Genomic DNA, 6979 nt, shown 5'->3' with positions numbered 1-6979 from the left:
GCAGAGCTGTGTGATGCATCGCAATGCTGTGTGATGTATCACAGTGCTGTGTGATGTGTCACAGTTCTGAGTGATGTGTCGCAGTGCTGTGTGATGTGTCACAGTGCTGTGTGAGGGACCGCAGTGTTGTGTGTTGTGGCGCAGTGCTGTGTAAGGGGCCGCAGTGGTGTGTGATGTGAGGACGACAGTATTGTTCATTATAATGACTGACCGTGTGTGTGGAGGAGGGCAGCACATCATCCTCTGTGTTGACCAGATATAATAAATTACACCCACATTAGTGCTTCAATTTCCTTGGCCCCTTTGAGACACCCCTGATGCTATGTGGGGTGGTGGGGGGGTGCTAGTGAGGGAGAAGGGGTGCTGGTAGGGGTAGGAGGGGTGCTAGGGGTAGGGAGGGGTGCTGGAGGGGAGGAGGGGTGCTGGAGGGGAGGAGGGTGCTGGGGTAGGAGGGGTGCTGGGGGTGGAGGGTGCTGGTAGAGGTAGGAGGGGGAGGAGGGGTGCTGGAGGAAAAGGAGGGGAGCCACCTGGCCATGTACTGTACCTGTGTTGGGATCTACCTCAAGTGTCAGTCATGAAATAAACTAAGCAAGAGAGAGAGAGAGAGAGAGAGAGAGAGAGATCAGTTGACGCTGCACCGTGAAAACAATAACAGCACTGTGTCATGATGAAGCCTCACCCACTTAAGGTAAAGATGTAAATAATAAATAGAAATAAATGTAATAATTTCATAAAACATAAAAGTGATTGTTTCATTCGTCCCTCATATGCCAACAACATGAAGCATCCAATGTGACAGCCACTATGTTGTTTTTTCTTCACAACATATGATGGAAATATGATAAAAAAAACAACAATCACATATGGATATTAGCTTGACATATTTAAAACAGTCTAGATCCTGTTATTCTCAAGAAACAACAATAACACGTGACTCATTTCCTTAACGGCTGGGTATCAAGAACGAAGCTTCAAGTCATAATTAAACGCATAATATAACTTATTTTTCAAACCCAAGACTGGTGATGGATGTTAAAGGCTAGACCAACAGTGCCTGGCTGGGACGCTTGACAATAACACAGCCAGAAGATATTTTAGGAGTGGTGGGTCATGGTCGCCAACCCTAAGACATGACGATGGTATCTTGACGGATTGATAGATTGATTACTGACTACAGACGCCCCCCGCCCCGCTCCGCCCTGCCCCTTAACATCACCATTGTGGCAGCGTGGTGACCCTCAAGTTGTTGTCTCACTTCTTCAGGAGGTCAGTGTCTCCAGGCTTAAACATACAGGGCGTAGTATCAGACATCCCGACCAAGGTCACACACACACACACACACACACCGCCCCCTCTGTTGCTCCTTCTTGAATGACAGCGTTACTGTGTTAAGTTGGATTCCATTTACATTTTTCTGATATTTTGCGTGAATGATTAATTAAACTTTTACGAACAATCCAGAGTTTAAATTTGACAATATTACTGACTTCGTGATAACATAGACAAAATACATAGGACACGTAACCATTAATGAGGAAATGTATTTGTCCAACCTAACTAAAAATATGTCAGGTTGTTCATCTCAGACCTGTCATGACAAACACTCAACGACCTCAACTGTGGCAAATGTCAGAGACTAACAAATATAATTCCTTCAATCAACAAACACTGGGGGGGATGAGTGGCATATTATCACGTCTTGGTGGTCAATAGATGGCGGGAGAGTGAGAGAATTACTGCTGTGAGCGGGACCCAACAGAGCCAAACTTGGTATTAGGTTAGTTTAGGTTAGGTTAGGTTGACATTGGCTACTGTACTGGTGTTATCTCTCTTAGTAATAAACCTTGTCTGTGTGTGTGTGTGTGTGTGTGTGTGTGTGTGTGTGTAAAAAAAATAATAATAATAAACGGTTTATTAATAGAGTTGCAGCCGGTGGCTGAAAATATACAAGCTTACATGTGATTTGGACATAATAATATACATTCAATACATTTACAAGGCTGTATAGTACATAAATCAGGAGCTGTTTATTATTTTAACAATAGATGGGATGGTGCTGTTCTTATATCTATCAGTGCGGGCTCTTATGGGCTGATTTGTGTGTGTGTGTGTGTGTGTGTAGTGTCCAGCATCTCGTTCCCCCATTCCCTTCCCTCACACCTCTCTCCCTCATTTTCCCTCCTTCTACCACCCCACCTTATCCCTGACACCCTCTGAACTAGCCAGCGCCATTCCCACACCCCTCCCCTCCTTCTCTCCCCCCTTCACCTCCCCGCCACGAGTGAGTATGTTGCAACCTGAGGAGTCCCCCAACCCCAGCTCAACAACCCCGACACTGTGTCAGACTGCCTGTAGGAGGGGTGAAGGAGGGTGACGAGGAAGAGAGACAGGGCAGAGGGCGGGGGGCAGAGGGCGATGTGAGTGGTGTAGTGTAGTGTGGACAGACGACGACAACAACAACAACAACAACATCCTTGACCGCATTCTTCAACTCCTCAGGATTAAATATAATTGTAAAAAGAAAAAATAATAATAACAACACGACGAAATAGGCAGTGTATGTATGTGAGTGTGTGTGTGTACAGGTGTGAGTGTGTGTACAGGTGTGTAGCTGGTGTCACTCCCTCACTACACCCAGCATCGCACCAGTATCTGTGTACTTTGGTGTAGATGGATGGTACACCACAAAGCCTCCCGTAGCTGGTCACACACACACACACACACACACACACACACACACACACACACACACACACACACACACACACACACACACACTATGTACAGTACAAATATACATAAACATTCTCTCTCTCACTCTCTCTCTCTCTCTCTCTCTCTCTCTCTCTAATAATAACGACAATGAGAAAAAACAATAACAAAAAGAACAAGAATAAAAACAAGATGAAAAGGGGACAAGAGCAACAATAATAATAATAATAATAATAATAATAATAATAATAATAATAATAATAATAATAATAATAATAATAATTTTTACACTGAGGTAGAGACTAAGGATTACATCAACACTAACAGTAACTTAAGTTGCTAGAACGTATACAAAAAATAGTTTCAAAATTTTGCGTCACTATTACCTTAAAACAACGACCGAATTCAACTAAAATTTATCTACTAGTAGAGACGACGTTAAAGTATCTACCTTACAAGTTTGAAGACAATAAGTGAGAGGGTTCGAGAGTTATGAGTGGGAACAAGGAGAGAGGGGCTGGCTGGCGGGCGGGAAGGGGGGAATATTGGCCAAGTAACAATACCGCCGTACCTTTAGTGAGCGCCGGGGCGGGCGGCCTGGCGTGACGGCTGCCTCACGCCGTTTGATTGGATAATGGAGCACCACTACCACCCAACCCGGACCTCCACCACCACGGACCATGGACCACAGGCCCTGCACTGCGGACCGTGAGCCACAGATCCTGCATTATGGACCATGGACAACAGACTCTGCACTCAGGTCTATGGACCGCACACACTGTACCACGGTCCACGAATCACACACGTTATACCAAGGATCACACACTGTACCACGGACCACACACACCCTGTACCACGGACCACACACACCCTGTACCACGGACCACACACACCCTGTACCACGGACCACACACACCCTGTACCACGGACCACACACACCCTGTACCACGGACCACACACACTGCCACACCACACACACCCTGTACCACGACCACACACACCCTGTACCACGGACCACACACACGCTGTACCACGGACCACACACCCTGTACCACACGGACCACACACACCCTGTACCACGGACCACACACACCCTGTGCCACGGACCACACACACCCTGTACCACGGACCACACACACCCTGTACCACGGACCACATACACCCTGTAACACGAAGCCATCCTACTGACAATTTCGATTCGGTAAACGCAGGGGATAAATTGTCAAGTATTTGGGAACACAGAGATTAAGCCATCAGACGACATTCTTTCAGACGTTGGCATGTTGACGGGAACAAGGCGATACACAGTTAGGTTAGGTGAGAGAAGTGGAGGACTGGTGCGAGGAGTAAGAGGGAGAGAAAGAGCGAAAGGCAGACCAAGGGAGAGAAAAAGAGAGAGAAGAGATATAAAAAGCCTCACTACTTGATCAACACTCCCAGTCGTGAGAGAGGCATCAGTTGGTGAGACACGTGCAACAGGTCGCTTACTGAGACAGACAGGTCAGTTAGTCTTGTTATGATGAATTAAGTGTTGGTAACCAGTCAATCCCCGCGGTGCCACTCATCCTGTACCTGGCCATCACCATCACGGCCCGGCCACTTCCATCACGACCCGACTACTACCACGACCCGACCACTACCACCACAGGTCAGCCACCACTACCAGCCACCACCACCACAATGACCCGACCACTATACCAAAACCACCACAGCCACACACACACACACACACACACACACACACACACACACACAAACACACACACACACACACTTACTTCATGGTTTATCTAGAAAGAGAGAAACGTAGAGAATAACACGAACAAGAACTAAAACCCAAGATATAATCATTTAGACGCGACCTGACGAACTATGACCTAAAGAACTATGACCTGAAGAACTTGTGGGGAGGGGGGAAGAGTTGAGAAATTCAGATGACGCGGGAGTGAGATACGAACTGGGGGTGACGCGGCTCTTCTTAGAAACCATAAGGAAACGTAAGAGTGAATGAACCAACAGATGTAGATGACTGTAGTAATGAGGAACTGGGTAAAGACTTCAAGAGCCCCAAGGATGGTCTTTCAGTATGTCAGGAGAAGATGTTGCAGAGTGGGATGCAGAGAGGGAGGCAAGATGGCGGTGGGCGAGAGAGATGAGGTGATGGCCGCACCTAGTGAGAAGAGCTAGGAGAGAGAGAGAGAGAGAGAGAGAGAGAGAGAGAGAGAGAGAGAGAGAGAGAGAGAGAGAGAGAGAGAGAGAGAGAGAGAGACTAGCTTAAACAAGGTAAAAACAAAGACGAATTAATGAATGATAAGCATCTATATACATAAAAAAACATTAGCAGCTGGAATACTGATGAACAAACGACACAGCGGCAGCTCACAGTATATGTAGGAAACTTCACTACTTTTCTTTCGAGTTGTTGGAAGAGTTGAGGAAAATATAATAGATTGGGTATGTTAGATTAGGTTAGGCGGTCGATGTAGGGTGAGTGAAGCGAACAGTGATAAATATACGGCATGCAGGTGGTCCAAGAGGCGGCGGCGATTCAAGGTAAGTTAACTAAAACCAAAACAGGATATATGAGAAGGGTAAAACTTGAGAAGGAATTAAATATTACTTAAGTTAAAAGGAGGAAATGATGTGAAACCTATAAAGCACACCACGCCGTTAGTTACTCTTGTGATGGAGAGTCAAAACAGTACAGGTCTGCCATACTAGACGGGGTTGTGTGACGATGACTGCATTAACTGAAGACATTTGATTTTCACTGCGTTGGTTCTGTCACCTTGAGCGCTTTAGTCTTAAGTTATCTAGACGGTAAAGAGGACTTGTTTATTGTTAAATATTCTTGTCTTAGAAATTATGAAAATCGAGTAAGAAATTAAAAAAACAAACACTGTTCTTAAAGTTGTGTCCCCTCAAAAACTGGAGGCAGGTCTACTGTCGGCGGTGTGTGTGTGTGTGTGTATACCCCAAAACCACACACAGGCATTACGTGTGTCACGGTGACTGCGGTCGTGAATGACTCAATACCCCTTCCCACAGAACTGACGCGTCACCATGACTGTGTGCGTGTGTGTGTGTGGTTTCAGGTTTTCCCCTCTCCCCACCACCTGACCTCTGCCCAGCTGGCGCGTGATACTTGACCTCGTGACCTTTCTTCTGACCTCACACTCGTGTCATGTGAGAGAAATGCTCACATACTCATGCAAGCTGATCGTGTGGGGGGAGGGGAAGGAGGAGGGCTTGTCTACTCTCTCCATGACACCTGACTCTCTTTTCACACACACACACACACACACACACACACACACACATGAAAGGTTCGTAAGCAGTGGTGGATGGATTATCAATGAGACAAATAAGGCAAGTTTCCAAAATGTTCAGATATCATTTTCTAGTGGCGTACTTGCAATGCTTTATATAGTATTCTATTATTCTTCAAAAAATTAATACAACAACATAGGTTTATTTCCTTAAAAAAACTGTTGGGTGTTCTTCATAATAATAGATTAATCTATACTTGTTCCCTCTTATGAAATTTATCCATCATCTTTTACTAAGTCACTCGAACTAACCTAGACCTAGCACTTACAGTACTACTAAGAAGTGGTGAAATGATAAATATTTAAGTATCCCCATACTTAGCAGACTATACTCATTTTCTATTATAAGCATATCAAAGAAAACATAATCTTTTATGGGTACACGTTATATTTTAAATTGTTTTCACTCGATATACTAAAAAAAATTATGTATAACACATCCCAATAAAAATGTTGAAATAAAAAGGAGGTAGATACAAAACTATAAATCGCAAAAAAAAATAGAGTAAAAAAATCGCCTGCAGCAGCTGGTAGGTTTAACGAGAACTGGTAGAGACGTGTTAACATCAGGGGAATATTGAGGTGAATGATCAGAAGTAACCTATTTATAGTGGTCATACAATGGTGATAAGACAGGATACTTTACACTATCCTCTCCGCCACTGATCGGCCTCTTAGTCGCTTGGGCTCTCGGTTGTGTCACTGTTAAGCACTGTTGACAAGTATTGGGAGTAGATATTTGTCCCTGATAAAGAAATAATTCCAATTCACGTCTCCGTACTTAACACTACCTCGCTACCATCGACACGGTCCAAGCTTATCACACAAGATGGATCCGACTGTCCCATCAGCTCTTGTCAAACAACATTTCCCTGTACATAGCATTTATGAATCATAATAATTATAAGATGTCAGTAGTCAAAATCAGCAAAGTTATA

This window comes from Homarus americanus, unplaced genomic scaffold, assembly GCF_018991925.1.
Source record: "Homarus americanus isolate GMGI-L3 unplaced genomic scaffold, GMGI_Hamer_2.0 scaffold19117, whole genome shotgun sequence".
Classification (NCBI taxonomy): domain Eukaryota; kingdom Metazoa; phylum Arthropoda; class Malacostraca; order Decapoda; family Nephropidae; genus Homarus; species Homarus americanus.
The sequence above is the reverse complement of the archived record's forward strand: the minus strand, read 5'-3'. Positions refer to the sequence as shown.